At 45.6% G+C, this 16,046-nt stretch overlaps 1 protein-coding gene across 1 annotated transcript in view; it reads right to left on the reverse strand.

The window, feature by feature from the left end:
* The window catches only part of ARHGAP35 (Rho GTPase activating protein 35), a 91,012-nt gene extending 76,688 nt beyond the window's left edge, over positions 1-14,324 (reverse strand). Inside the window, exon 1 of the mRNA XM_028742153.2 lies at positions 13,945-14,324. The gene's annotated coding sequence lies outside the window, so the exon portion shown is untranslated. The remainder of the gene's footprint in view (positions 1-13,944) is intronic.
* Positions 14,325-16,046: the final 1,722 nt, after the last annotated feature.

Raw genomic sequence — 16,046 nt, forward strand, 5'->3', positions numbered from 1 at the left:
CACATCGTTTTTAGAGGAGGAAAACAAGGGAAAAAACATTCTGAATGAAACAGTGGATGTATCATTTTTGTGCTTCATGCTGTGGCCACAGACATGTGATCTGATGGTGAATTTGGGGTGACCCAATGCAAAAATCCTGATAATTCCTGTGGATCCATGCTTTGTAACCACGTTTTTGCACCATTGCAGCCCCAGGCAACAGTGGGTGCGTGGTTTTTTGGGTGCAGGCTGTAGCCATGGACATGCTATGTGATCTGATGGTGAATTTGGGGTGACCCAATGCAAAGATCCTGAGAATCCCTGTGGATCCATGCTTTGTAACCACGTTTTTGCACCATTGCAGCCCCAGGCAACAGTGGGTGCGTGCTTTTTTTGGTGCAGGCTGTAGCCATGGACATGCTATGTGATCTGATGGTGAATTTGGGGTGACCCAATGCAAAGATCCTGAGGATCCATGTGGATCCATGCTTTTTAACCACGTGTTTGCACCATTGCAGCCCCAGGCAACAGTGGGTGCGTGATTTTTTTGGTGCAGGCTGTAGCCATGGACATGCTATGTGATCTGATGGTGAATTTGGGGTGACCCAATGCAAAGATCCTGAGGATCCATGTGGATCCATGCTTTTTAACCACGTTTTTGCACCATTGCAGCCCCAGGCAACAGTGGGTGCGTGATTTTTTTGGTGCAGGCTGTAGCCATGGACATGCTATGTGATCTGATGGTGAATTTGGGGTGACCCAATGCAAAGATCCTGAGGATCCATGTTGATCTATGCTTTGTAACCACATTTTAAGTGGGGAGCGAAGGAAAAACAAAGAAGGGACATGAGAGGGGTGTGCAGAGAAGCAGCTGGCTAAGAATGCTGGAGAGGGATTTAACGGGTGGGAGGCAAAAGTTCCCCCCCAAGCCAGCCATCTCTCTCTCTCTCTCTCTCTCTCTCTCTCTCTCTCTCTCTCTCTCCCTCTCCCTCCCCCCCTCTCCCTCTCCCTCCCCCACTCTCTCTCCCTCTCCCCCAGCAGTACCGGAGCACAGAGACGACACTTTCCCCTCTGCTTGCCTGGAGGGGAGGGGCTTTCCCTGCTCTTTGTTCCGTTTCAGCAATCACAGCAACGAAACAGAGGAGGGTGGGCAGTAAGACCCTGAGGCAGAATACAGGAAAGCTGCCACTTCCTCTTTTCAGGTTTCCCTTCTCCGTGAAGAGCGATTTGACTTTTGCTTGATTTTTTGGCTCCAGGGACCACACATTCGCTCCATAACACGCACAGACATTTCCCCTTCCTTTTTAGGAGAAAAAATCTGCGTGTTATAGAGGGGAAAATACGGTAAGTACTTAACCCGAGGTACCACTGTAATGAGCACTTTTCTTTTGCGAGAATTTAACCAATTTAAAGGGCTGCCCACTGAACAACTATGATTTTAAAAATAAATAACGAGGGGGAAATCCAAACTTAAATGAGATACTGCACTCAAATAAGTCAACAGAAAATACAAAGTGGCAGAATTGTTTGTTACAGTATACAAAAAAAAAAAAAGACTCAGAAAAACAGATTGAAACGTAACAACATTAAGATCACCCACGGATACTTTACTTTCCTCAAGATTTTTCAAGTCCCACATATCCTTTCCCCCTTATTTACCAAAAAGGACATTACAACTACCAGAGGTAGGAAATAGGAAGACTGCAACTTGGCAAGCTGCCTTATACAGAATCAGATCCATCTAGTATTATCTACACTGGCTGGCAGTGCCCTCTCCAAGCAGGTGTGCTTTGCACACAGAAGATGCTCTAACGATGAGAAACAGCCCTCTCCCAAAAAGGAAACATGCAAATACGTTTTTGTACAGGTTCATTCTAAACCATCGGCCTTAATGAGACCAGGATACAAGAGCACCTACATGAGATTACCTAGCATTTCTACCTACCCACAGTGCAAGACAGCCAAATCATTGGACGGGCATAAATTAGATTGGCTCTGGTACAGCAAGATACCCATTACTGCACAAGAGAAAACCGTGACGGCCAGTTCCTGTCTCCTGCTGACAACCTCTGAGCCCACACACATTACATTACTGAGTGTATTTCAAACAGTCAAACACAGACCCTGGGACAGAAGAAAAAAGCAAGAATATCCCAAAGCACTAACTAGTATCCCATACTATCAAATGCATAATGTCCATAGTCCTTCTCAGAGAAGCTCTGCCCAGTCTGCACCCAAAACAGGTAGTACCCATCACACAGCATGGATGTGACCACGTCAAATACCGGAGAAAATTGGGAAAGAATCCACTTTCTTTCAATATTGTACAAAGCCCCGAAAAACTGTTTCTAACAGAGGCATAATATCTAAGAATGAAGTTATTGAACTGCTTACCCCAACTTTAGCAAAAAGTCTTTTATGGGAATCTGTGTCCCTAAACTTGGAAACGATGAAACAATTCCTAAAGCAGACACGCTGATTCTCAGTGAGTTGGAATGTGCCCGAGGTTCATGGCAGCCTTGTATCATAAGAACATGATGAAATCCAATTCAGGGAACAGGATTCCATCCATGTCCTATACTAGGGGAGGAGAATCCTTTTCAGCCCCAGGGCTACAATGCCTCATGGGCAAACTTCCAGGGGCTGCATGCCAGGGTGGGCTGAGCCAGAGGCAACAGAGGCTGGAGCAATGAACATGACTCTTACCTTTGTACAGTAGGCTACATGTGCAAGCCAGAAGTTTCTACACACCCCTATCTCTCCATCTAGACAAGCAAGAGACATTATCATAGTTCAAGGGCACATTCCAGTGAGGCGAAAGTACTCAAGGAGGGTGCACAGCAGAGCTAGCAAGGACTGCAGCCAAGGTAGAGAGAGCATGTAAAGAGGCTTGGAGAGCAATATTTGGACTCTGGGCCTGACGTTCACTGCTCTGTCCTAAACAAACGCCAAAAAAAATCCCCTTTGCTTTCATTTAAGAAACTGGCAAGGAATGAAAGCTCAGTTCTGTAAGTGTGCCTGCTACATTCTGCATTGCATAGGGAAAAAATAAAACATCACAGCTATGATGGACAAAAGTAAGTTTTCTTTGTCAGATATGATACACAAAACTAGAATATTATAGGCAGGGAATGTAAATGTTACTTCACCTGTTAAAGTTTACCTTTTTTTAGAATGTCACATCATCAAAACCTCTATTCACTGCCACGCCCACTTCAAATATGAATAAAAGAAAATGTGTAATGATTTGGTGGGAAGAAGAGGACTAGTAGGGGGAGAAATCCAAGCTGTTCTACAATAACATTAGTAGTATTGTTTACATAGTGTCCCCAATATAAAATAATAAAGAAACTTGTATGCCACCCTATACCCGTAGATCTTAAGGTGGTTCACAACATAAAAACACAATACTGTATAAAAAAACACAAAATACGTAATTAAAATAAAAACAAGCTACTAATCCCACTTCCCACATCACATTTTAAAAGAGCATTAGATTAAGGTTACCAGATGTCCCCGTTTCCCGGGGACAGTTCCCGGATTTACAAATCAGTCCCCATAGAAAATCCTATCATTCCTATTGAAGTTGAAAAGTGTCCCCGGATTCATTGGAAAAAATCTGGTAACCTTACATTAGATATCGACCAGCCAAAGGCCTTGTTAAAGGTATATAATGAAGGCACCAGCCAAACCTCCCTGGAGACAGCATTCCACAAAGAGAGAGCCACTGCAGAAAAGGTCCATTCTTATGTTGCCCTCCTCCTGTGCAAGATCTCAAACTACGGAAGGAATGAAACAATCGCCAGGAGCTTTCAGGTGCATTCCTTGCACACCGGCATCTCTCATCCTAAACCTTTTTGCTCACATAGACACAGGCATAACACTGCTGTCGTGTCAGGGTAATGTTTTCTGTGCCTGGCACAGGTGTTGCTACATCTCATGGTGCTGGCACAGTGTAATCTTTAAGATCTTACCTGGACACGAGCTGGAGTAGAGGGGAGATCTATCCACAGCTAATAACTATGGGATCAACACAGAACCTTTATGTTCAGAAACAGGATCACATGATGGGGACAAGCAACAAAACAACTCTGCTGTTGAGTTTCTAGAGGAATCTAGCTAGCTACTCTTGGAAACAAAATGCTGGACTGGGTGAACCTTTTGATGTGACCCAGCAAAGAAGCTATTCTTATTAAACAGGTGGTCTTTCAAAAACACATGCAGACAGAACAATGAGGCATACTCATTTTTCCATGTTTTTGGTGATAACACAAATGCCTTTTATATTAAATTTATCAAATTGTTTATTTATGTTGTTTTGTTTGCATTGCCTGTTGGCCAGAGGATTCAAAAAAATAATCAATAGGTTTCAACCCATTAAAACTATCACAACAGCAGCATCACATCGCCAATAAATAACTGCTGATGAGAAGCATATGCTTGCATCATGCCTTATCAGTTTATGGTGACAATTATCACCAAAGCATTTAGAGAACTCCTACCTGGCTACTATAACGGTCATTATCTAGAAATATCTACACTTGGGCAGTATGTTCAGCATTGTGGGGGTGGGGGGAGGTATTTTAGCTGCTTCCAACTGAAAAATATACACTTTTCTTCAATCTAAAACTATACTGTTGCCCAGGCTCAGGCCATGAAGAAATCATGCTATATCTTAATGGCTCCCTTCTAACTGCTTCAGCATCCCTCAGCATTTTCACCACCACATTTCCAGATTGCTTGCTACACACCAATGAGGGCTAGAAACCACAGCAATAAAAATGCCCCTTAACCTGGTTGAAAATTATATGTGAATGTAATAAACATTTATTAAATTATATATTCATAGGCTCTAATCCTGCTGAAGTTAGTCATGGCTAATGTGAGTCTAATAACCTTCAACAGAACTTTACTTCAGTGCCACTGTGGACAACACTCAACTATTACCCTTTATCAAACCAGTAAGTGCATTCAAGTGCTATGCTATGGCTTAGGATGACAAAACATGAACAAATCAGGGCAAGCTTCAGGCCCACGTGCTCCCTTACATGCCTCCACTGCCAAAGCTAGTAAGAGAACAGAAGCTTCTGTCTCACTATGTTTTGTCATGTTGTCCGGACCAACATACTGTGGTTAATACCAACTATGGTTTCAAACCAACCAACTTCAAAACCTAATTGACTCGTTTAAATTAACCATAGCTAAGATTAACAGGTTCGAATCCCCGCGGCGGGGTGAGCTCCCGTCGTTCAGTCCTGCCCACCTAACAGTTCGAAAGCACCCTTAAGTGCAAGTAGATAAATAGGTACCGCTTTATAGCGGGAAGGTAAACGGCATTTCCGTGTGCTGCACTGGTGCTGGCTCGCCAGCTGCAGCTTCGTCACGCTGGCCACGTGACCCGGAAGTGTCTTCGGACGGCACTGGCTCATGGCCTCTTGAGCGAGATGAGCACGCAACCCTAGAGTCGGACACGACTGGCCCGTACGGGCAGGGGTACCTTTACCTTTTAAGATTAACAGGGTCACAACAATAGCTGTGGTTAAATCAAAAGCAGAACCAAAAAGCTTCTGAATTCATCTTTCTAAGTGAAGAGGACAAAAGGGGAATGCACAAGCAAAAATCTCATATGGACTTCTTCCTGTAGTGTTGGCATCTGTCCATCTCAAGAGACAATGGAGTGCACCTCTGGGGGTGAAGTCAAACTGCTGTGATAGCATCACGGAAGCAACCTCCCCAGGGCTCAAGCCTAGGCAATGTGTATGGAGCTCCTGGGGTGCCCAGATGAAAAGACCCACCCCCCTCGGCCTCACTGACATAGTCCAAAAGAAAGCAGAGCAATACTTCTGGCACCAGCTTGGCTGCAGGAGTTGCTAGAAGGAGGCGTACAAGGCACCATCTGATCATCTTAGGGACTCCACTCTGGATTTATGTAGGGTTTATTCCTTAGCCTATTCTCTTGAGGATGTCCTGCAAAGCAGTGGATGTTTAGGATCAGAGTTTTCCTTCTCCTAGATGGGCTACCTTTCCAGGTTGGTGTCTCCCATCTATCCTTCAGTTCCCTCTATGCATGTGCAGAAGCTAAAGAATTGGTGGTCCCTGGTTTAAATGATACAGCAACCATTTGGTATGCACATTTGCTCAGGAAATAAATGACTTGGAAAGCTAACGCTTGATTTAAATCAGCTATTTAAATCACCTTGATTGACCCTCCTACCTATTTCTAGATCTCAATGACTGTACTCATAGAAACATGAAATGCCCTACATGACATGTCTTACTCTATTCTACAATTACTGAAGTTAGTCCAAAATTGCTATCACTTCCATAATTATTTTTTCTCTCATATGTGTCCCTCTAAAATGAAACGAATGACACGCCTCTCCAAAAAGAATAAAAAACTTTCTTAAGGTGTGAGGAAATTCTGGCCCTCACTTGTTGCTGGATTCCAACTAGCATCAGCCCCAGTTTGTCTTGCTTTTATGTTGCTTAAAACCACTGTTCTGTTTCATCTGTTAAGATACAGAATAGATGTTCAAAAGTCAAAATACATAAATAATAAAAATTTTAATCCGCACCTTGGCAAGTGGTCTTTCTAAGCAATCAATAAAGCAATCAATAAAGTTTTGCTTTCAGGCCCTATCCAAAAGTTCAAAATGACTCATCAGCACATCACACTAAACTGGGAAAGGAACCTCTGGCCCATGGGCCCAATTTGGTCCATGAGGTCATTTCCCCCAAACCTTGCATGGGTGGACTTTAAAAAAGGGGGAGGTGTCTGCTTGTTTTCCGTAAGCATGCAATGAAAACAAGTGGGTCCAGTTTTTTTACTCATCACTTCACGATGGAGCAGTCCTTGCCAGAGCCAAGGTCTGCTTTTGACACCAGCACTAACAAGACTACTCCATTGCACAGCAATGAAGAAATGGGTGCTTGTTTCCCCACAGAGTCCCTCCTCTCCATAGCTAAGACACAGAGCAGGGACTCACTTAAAGTAGGCGCCCTTTGCAGCATTTTCTCCCACACTTTCAAAGATTGCACCAGACCAGTGTGGGAGAAACTGCTGCAAAGAACTCTCAGATTCGCCCCCCCCCCCAATCCTTGGACAGGAATATAGGGAATGCAAGGGATTTTGACAGATGGGTGGGGCAACCTGCCTGCCAATCATGTGTTGTCACAATAACGGTTTGTGATTGCCAGGTGGATTGCCCTGCACATCTGTCAAAATTGGCTCACAGAAGGGCCGAAAAGGTTCAGCACCCCTGCACCAAACCACAGTGTGCACAAGCCAGAATGAGCTGCAGCATGTCTCATGCACTCACTATTCCCTGGCTGTGTGGCTAGGAAGAACTTGGAAGCTTTTGTTTAACCATGATTTGTTGTGTCATCTACAGCAACAAATTGTGGTTAACATTATCTATGGTTAATTTTAAAGCAAGAAGCGAACTAAGCCACAGTTACTGAAGCAGGATTATTTAAATTAGCCATACTCAAGATTAACCTCAGTTCCAGGTCTGGACAACATGGCAAATTGTGATTAATAACAAGCAGAAACAAGACCTTCCAAACTCTTCCTTTCAGGGTGAAAGGAAAGCTGAGTGCATGACCCTGAGATTTCTTGCCGCTCAGTCTGGCTTTTCTGGCTTGTGCTAAGCTATGGTTTTGTGCAATGTGTTAAAGAAGTGTTTACATATAAGGTTTAGTCAGCAAACCTCTTAAGAAGACTGCAACAGTTCAGATCTAACACCGAACCAGGGTGTGGTACTATGTAAACTAGGCGTGCGGTGTGCTCTGGTCCATGGGGTCATGAAGAATCGGACACGACTAAACAACAACAAAACTAGGCCTGCACTCTGGTGCTCCCCTCATGCAATCTGATTTTCTTTCTCATTGACATTTTAGCACAAGTCATAGTTTGCCTGGCTTAGAGGTAACAGTAAACTATGGCTTCCACTAAATCGGAAGGGAGAAAAATCAGAATGCATGAGAGAAGAATGTGTGTGAGCACAGAGCTTGCTCACACAGTGCCAAACAAAAAACCCTACAAGGGTATAGGCAGCACTATTCACCGTGATTCAAAATATTTAGAAAAAGCAATGCTAAACCTTTTGGTCAGACTACTGACTAGTCAATTAGTGACCATGGAAAGGTGCCTTTTATGAAATAAATAATCAACCACTTGATTGTAAAAAGCCTCAAAAAGATAAAACAAGTAAATCAAGAAAAATTTACAACCCTACTTTAAAGCATACAAATGTTAAAATACTAAAACAGATTAAAATTACCTCAACTTCCTAAGCATCTGGGTAGGCTTGCCTAAATAAGAATGTCTCTAGCAGGCAACAAAAAGAGTACAGTGAAGGGATCTGCTTTATCTCAATAGGCAGGGAGATCCAAACTGTAGGTGCTGTCACACTAAACCACTGAGTGCTTACAAATGCGGAATGGGTATTATGTGGCAACTGTAGTAGTGCCAATTCCATTTATGTTATGTGTACTTAAAATACACGCCCCAATCCCTAATACTTCCTAAATGTGTCCCCACATACTGAGCAAGTTGTATATCTCTAATCTAATTCCACAGTATAAAAATATACACATGGCTTTAAGTGGCAGCAATTTTTAATCACTCCAAGGAACTATACTAATGCAAGCAGTTCAATTTGTTTATTAACCACTAAGACAAGAGGAAAAGTTTGAGAGTTATCTGTCTGCACACAATGACTATGCTATGTCAGAATTAGAAAGGGAGCTGCAATCAAGAGGTTTTTTGGATAAGAGTATAGGAAAGGAATTCAATCAGAACAAAAGGAAATGTGGGAAGACTGGAAAAAGCAGGATATTTCAGGCAATCACATTAAAATGACTCAAGAGGATACTTAATACTGAAAGTACCTCGTCATCCTTCAAAAATAAGAACCTAATAGTGGAATTACAGAGATTTCGAAAACATATCTGCTGTTATAAACTGACAAGTAGCTGGTTCTTTAGCTAAAAATACTAAATCAACAGGGCTAGAAACAGACCAGTGTGCTACTTTGTTCCTGAGACACAGCAATTCAACTATTCATTCAGTTGTTATTTGAGGACAAGGTCAAAAATTACTATAAGAAACACTGAGCACTGAATGCATTTTAAAAACATTCTTCAGCTATATAGTCCTAAAACATGCTTACTGGTAACATAAGCAAAACTGCACTTGCTTCCAAGTAAATATTTAAAGGTTTAGGTGCCAGGATGGATCAATTCTCTCTCCTTTAAACATACATTCTTCTATCTGAACTAGGCTCAAGGAGATGCAGTTGCATTACATGAGAATATCAGATCTTTTACAAGACGAATGTCAACTTACCAATACTCCTGGGTTTTCAAGCACAGAATCCTAAGCTATTCTTATACAAAGAATAGTTGAAATATTACTATTTATTCCCTTGGCTCAACACATCCTAGCACCCCAGTTTTACCTACTCAAGTGGTAAGAGTAAGAAAAAATGCTTAACCTTTGCAGAACACGTACCTTCTTTGAGACAAAAGAACCTCAGCAACAGGCATACACTCAGAACTATCACAGAAAATGTTACCTCCAAGGATTCTTGAAGCCATAAATATAAGAACAAAAGCAGATGCAAATATATCACTGGCTTTGAATTTCCTCCTTCATTGTCAGCTCTCAGCATGGAACAAGAGCATCTCCAACAGCTCCTAGCAAAGCAGTTACATCGCTCGGGAGCATAGGGAAAATCAGCTCTCAGTGAAGCTGTCTACTCATTCTATTATATAAAATGCTCTCACAGAGGAACACACACTAACATTTCTCTCTAAGAATGTGAATAGTGGTAAGAAGCCAGGAACAAGGCTTCAGTCCACACTGGGGGGGGGGGGGGACGACTAGCTATTTACTGCCACATCCTGAAAATCTGCTACTGGCAATATTTTCAGACCTCACTAAAAGAACAAACTTCAATTCCTGAGACCAGAACTCTCTGCAACTGAACACGCAGATGCAGATGAATCTAAAAGCCCTTTCAGGATCAAATTAATTTCCTACTGAATATAATTAACCAGCCTTACAAAAAAAAGAACCCTCCTCAGCTAATGGTATGCATAATCTGAGTCCTTGCTAAGATTTCTCCAGCACCATGTACAATTAAAACCTCATGGCTGTTCCACTGATCAAAATTATTTTGACTTGCATCACAAGGGAACATTTCTGCTTGTATCACTGACTGATTCACATGATTACTTATATGTGGATACTCATTTAAACAAGGACTGAGTAGTAATTTTGAACTGAATGATCATTTGGAGAGCTGCCTTTGCAAAATAATTCTAATGGTCAGAATATATTGATGTCAATACTGAGGGTGTAGACCCAGTTTCTCTTTCTGTGCACAACACCAAACAAAAAGCTATAATTTGACACAGGGCCGGAATCAAAACTACAGCTACAAAAATATACTTCAAACTTCTCAAAACATCCAAGAGAACTTTTATTCAGTTAGCTTTAGACCAACAACACTGTAAGCCCCAGTTTCCTGTCTTGTTATTAGAATTAATGGTTTAAGATATTTGGTATAGCAGGCAGTCTTTACTAACTTCTAATTATCTGAACATGATCCAGTTCTCAAAAACAGAGTCATCCATAAGGATAAAATGCTGACCTGGCTTTGAGTCTAGGGCTGAGTCCCTGCAATTTAATCAGTGACTAAAAGTAAAGAGATAACGTCTAGTAAACTGGGCACCCATCACTTGCCTTTCAGCTGTGCACATTCTAACTTATTTCAGAACTGCCTGCATAAAAATATCATTTGGTGATGCCTCCAAACAGAGACATGAAGTAAGATGGAAAATATTGTACTGAAATAATCTGAGATATTCATGGTTTGGAACTCTTCTGCTGTCTGATTATTAGGGAAGGTCAAAACCAGGGTAAGGTAAAGGAGTTCCATCATGACCCTTCCCTATCCTGAAAGGGGAGAAAGATGGTGTCCTAACATGTTATGTAGCTCATCACAAAGCCACAAAATAAATTTCTCCCAATAAAATAATTTTAAAAGAATTCTCAAGAAAAAAAATCATTGCTCTCAACTAGCCAACCCCATCCTTCCTTCAAGAAAGCACAAAGGTATCTGTGACTTTACCAGGAGGTTCAAGACTTCCAGACTATTAACTGTATTCTTACCAAGAATTTTTATGTTTTGTTTTATATTTTTGTAAACCCCTTAGAGGTTGTCTTGCAGTCAAGTGGTACCTACATTTGCTTTAAAAAAATTAAAAAATAAAAAATAAGGCCCTGAGGTGTCTCAATAACATGGAAGGAAAAGAGTCTGAAAAAATTAAGGAACGTTACGGAAGAGTTTCCCAGGAGTTTGCAATCTCTATAAGAAAATGTTCTCTCCTTTTTCTTTCCATCTTGAATGACTTTTAAGAAAAAAGCATTTTGATGGAGCCATATGCCCTCAACCAACGTTAGGCATAGTGAAAGGAAAAGGGTCCTTGTTTCTCAAGATACACCTTGTTCAACCTTCTTCTCCAGTATCACCAACCATCTTCAAGAGCTGAATTTAATTATCATCATCTTGATAAAGTCTTGCTAAAAAACAACAACACAGTTTGAACACACATTAACAAATTGGAAATTCCATTACCCTTCATAGGATTAAGTAAGTAGGATGACTACACATGTCAGAAATATGCCATTCCTCAGAAACCTGGGAGATGTCCCAGGAGAGCAACATGGACAAGAAAGAGAAACACTAAGACATATCCCACAATCCTACCTATCAAGAATATGTAGAGAAGCTGGGGGCTGCTTTGAATGTTGCACTTTTTCTACACAAAAAGCACAGAGAAAGGGAAAAGAGAAGGGGGGGGTGTGTGGAAACCAAGAATAGATGCCTATTTTCCCCCTACAAGACAAAAGACGGACTTTTGAAGTCCAGGGAGGAGATAATGCACACACAATGAGAAGTCAAAAGTATGCCCCATTTTTACCTACAGAGTTTGGGGGCATGCACAACAGGACAGCAGGCACCACTTCTCAGCCTCAGTAGTGCATTTAGGGAAAAGTCACTTTCCCCTTATGCCATCTTCTCAACTTATCCAAATGCCTTTAAAACCAGGAGAATCTCCACATCCGAAAGAACTGAGCTGAGGAAAGCTGGTGGCACTTATTTATTCAGAAGTTTTCTTATCTGCCTAGGACAGGTTACAACAATATTACAATAAGACAATATTAAAACAAAACAGGTCAATAACAAAAAATCAAAATCAAATATACAGGTATCACAAAAATCAAAACTGTCAGAGGCCAACATAGAGGAATGTCTTCAGCATACAGAGGAAGCTGTATGTTGAGGATGCTAGAAGCTTGGAATGGGGTTTTCAGAATATAGGGGGTGCCATGGAGTGTTCTCTGCCATCCCCAATACTTCAGAGGGCAGCAGAACTGCCAAGAGAGCACCCTCTGCCAATCTTAATATCTGAGGATCATTAGGAAAGGAAGCAGTCTTTCAGATATTTGGGGCCTAAGACATTTAAGGCTTTCAAACGCCAACGTGAGCATCTTGAACTGGACCCAGAAAATATCTGGCAACCAGGGCAGTGGTTTCAAATCAGGGGTGATTTGAGTCCTAAATGGAACACCGGCGAGTATCCTGGCTGCTGTGCTTTGGACCAACTGAAGTTTCCAAGCTGTCTTCAAGGGCAGCCCCACAGTGTGCATCACAAAATTTCAATCTGGAGTTTATCAGAGTGTACAGTGCAGAAACAGCCATTTGCCACCCCAGCCATCCACCTCAGATCATGCTTCGAGGAGGCAGAACCACCCAACCGAAATCAGCAGGAAGACTACCACTGGTCCCTGTCCAACATTAACTCAGGGATGAAGATGCTGGCAAGAATTTCTCTTTGCGTCTCTCTTCCCTGAGCCTCCTGGTTTTCCCCACCCCACCCCACAAGGCAACACTAGGGCTTCCCTCCAGGCAAAACAGCAGAAATGTCTATCAGCCACTGGGGGTGGTCAAAGACAGAATAATACTTGTTTGCTGGTGTGCTTGACTCCACCTTAGGTTTTATTCTAGGGGCACCCTGTGTGCCCTTCCCCAAACTCAAGCTCCTTCCCCCTCCCCTTGCCACAATACCCCCCTTTTCAGCTCAGCCTGGCCTCCATCGCCAGGGCCCTCCGCATGCGTCCTTCTAACCCCCATCCCCGCCCCTCTGAACACTGGAGCAGTTTGTGGAAGGACCCCCATCATCATCCCCCCCCCAGCCAGGGATGCAGGGAAGCATCTTTCCCCCTGCAAATACGCAGGTAGGGGCAGAGCCTCTTTATCCATGTCAAGTTTGCCAACCCCAAACTAAATGGCTGAGAAACGGGGAGGGGAATGGGGGGGGGGGGGGAGAGATAGATGATGACTCTTGTATTATTCCTCCGCCACATACCTAAGGAAAAAAAGATCTTTTTTTGCCTTTTGGCTTCCCACTCACACACACCCCCGACCCTCCCCGAAATTCCGCTACCTCAACGGGGGTGGGAGACATGTATTGGTGGGGGACGGAGCAGGAGGAGGAAGGGGCGTCTCTCATTCTCTCTCCCCCCCCCCAACCTCCTCGCAGGCAAGGGTCTTTTCTTCGCACCGCACCCCTCCCCGCGCAATGTGTGCTTGTGCAGTGGGGAGGGAGGGGATTCCTCCATTTCCGAAAGAAAAGGGGGGAGAGAGAAAGGAGGGGGGCTTTTTCTCCCCTCCCCCTTCCCCCCCATTCCACGCCTGAGGTAAACTGCGGCGGTGGGGGGCGTGGGGGGGGGTTTCGCCCCTGCCCCCTCGGGATGAGGCAGGATCGGGGGAGGGGCGCCTCTGCCGCCGCCTCATTGTTCGTTCCCCTCAGTGGGGACCGGGGCGGGGTGCGGAGGGCGGCGGGGAAGGCGAGCGGGGTCTGGGCGGGGAGGCTCCCGGCGGAGGCACCTACCAGCTCGGCGGCGGCAGCAGCAGCAGCAGCGGGTCCTGGCCGGGCTCTCGGGGCGGGGCGGAGAAGGACCCGAGGCGGCAGCGGGAGGAGAAGGAGGCGGCGCCATGTTCCCCTCCTTCCTTCCTCTCTCCCTCTCTCCTTTCCTTCCTTCCTCCCTTCCTTTCCTTCCCCCGGCGCGGTGAGAGGAGGAGGAGGAGGGTATCGGTGGGTGGGGTGAAGCGAGGGAAGAAAAGCGGCCTTGTAATGGCGGCGGCTGAGGCGGATTCTTTTCCCCCTCACAAGGAGCAGGAGCGGCGGCGGCGGCGGCAGTGGCACCATCGACCGAGAGAGACAGGGCGCGAGACCGCCTGTGTGTGTGTGTGTGTTGCGCGTGCGCGCACCGAGCCCAGCGGGGCGGGAGGGGGGAAGACAGGAGGAGGAGGAGGAGAAGCTGCTGTTGCGGCTGGCGGCGTGCGCGCGCCGGCGGAGGGGAGAGAAGTGGGCGGGGCGGGCTGCGGCGCGAGGGGGGAGTAGTGGGCGGGGCTCCGGAACCTCTATTCAGAGAGAGAGGGAGAGTGCGCGCGCGCGCATGCAGGCATGCGAGGCAGGTTTGCATGCACAGAAGCGATACACAGGACTTTGCAGAGGCGCGCGCGCGCGGGGGTCACCTCCTCCTCCTCCCCGCGGGGGGGGGGGCTTTTGCGCGCGCAGGGGCGTTCCACCGGCTAAGGCTTTTTCTTCTTTTTTTTTTGCATGCATGCATGTGAAGAGGAGGAGGAGGAGGAGGAGAGGCGGGGCGGCTAACGGGGAGAAGCGCTTGCTGCAAGAGGCTGGCACGCGAGCCCGAGCTTGTAGCCAAGATCGGGGGGGGGGGGGGAGAGAGGCGGGGTTGCAAAGGAACCCACCCCACCCGCGCACGCCCCTGGCGGAAAATGCAGCGCAGCCCCCTGGCACGGAGCGAAGGGAAGGAGCGCGACGCTTGCAGCGGGTGCCCGGCACTGCCAGGCGCGGCGATGCCTCTTGGGGAGGCGTCCCTAGGATCGCGGTGTCTCTGCGTTTGCGTGCGTTTGAACCCCGCCGGCGCGCACCCGCGCCCTCCCTGCCAAACGCTGTCGCCCAGGCAGATGCGGGCGATCCCTCGCAGCAGCGCGCATCCTGGCGCAGGGTGCGCCTCGGATATTCAAGGGCTGCCGAAAGTGCTGCAGCTGCTGCGGGCGGTTTGCAAACCAAATGCAAGGATCCGGAAGTCGGGGGCTCGTGCCGCTCGCCCCCCCCCTTCCTTAAGGATGTGATACATGAGCAACAACAACCACCAGCAATAAAACAGAAGCATCCACTGTGTTCTAGATCAGAGGGTCAGCAGCTGGGGGGGGGGGGCAGATGACATAGCGAGGGGAGGCAGTTTGCCGGTCCTGCTCTAGGCCAAAGCAACTTCCCCTGGTCAGTTCTGGCTTGGGCTGATGGGAGTTGGAGTCCAAAACAGTTGGAGGGCACCAGATCTGGAAAGAACGATAGTGGCAAAAGTTATCTGTGACACAGAAGCATCCCAGAAAACTTATTTTGGAGGGGTGGGGAGCAAACTTATTGTTGCATTTATTACATTTACATTGAAGGGACATCCAACTCCCAATAGACTGCGATCTACTCACAGTATAAAAAAAAACTAAATAAAAAAATTCCTTCCAGTAGCACCTTAGAGACCAACTAAGTTTGTTATTGGTATGAGCTTTTGTGTGCATGCACGCTTCTTACCTGTAACTAGAACTATGGACGGCTACCTTTGTTGTTGTTGTTTAGTCGTTTAGTCGTGTCCGACTCTTCGTGACCCCATGGACCAGAACACGCCAGGCACTCCTGTCTTCCACTGCCTCCCACAGTTTGGTCAAACCCATGCTGGTAACCTCAAAAACACTATCCAACCATCTTGTCCTCTGTCGCCCCCTTCTCCTTGTGCCCTCCATCTTTCCCAACATCAGGGTCTTTTCCAGGGAGTCTTCTCTTCTCATGAGGTGGCCAAAGTACTGGAGCCTCAGCTTCAGGATCTGTCCTTCCAGTGAGCCCTCAGGACTGATTTCCTTCAGAATGGAGAGGTTTGATCTTCTTGCAGTCCATGGGACTCTCAA

The sequence above is a fragment of the Podarcis muralis genome, chromosome 7, assembly GCF_964188315.1.
Source record: "Podarcis muralis chromosome 7, rPodMur119.hap1.1, whole genome shotgun sequence".
NCBI lineage: Eukaryota > Metazoa > Chordata > Lepidosauria > Squamata > Lacertidae > Podarcis > Podarcis muralis.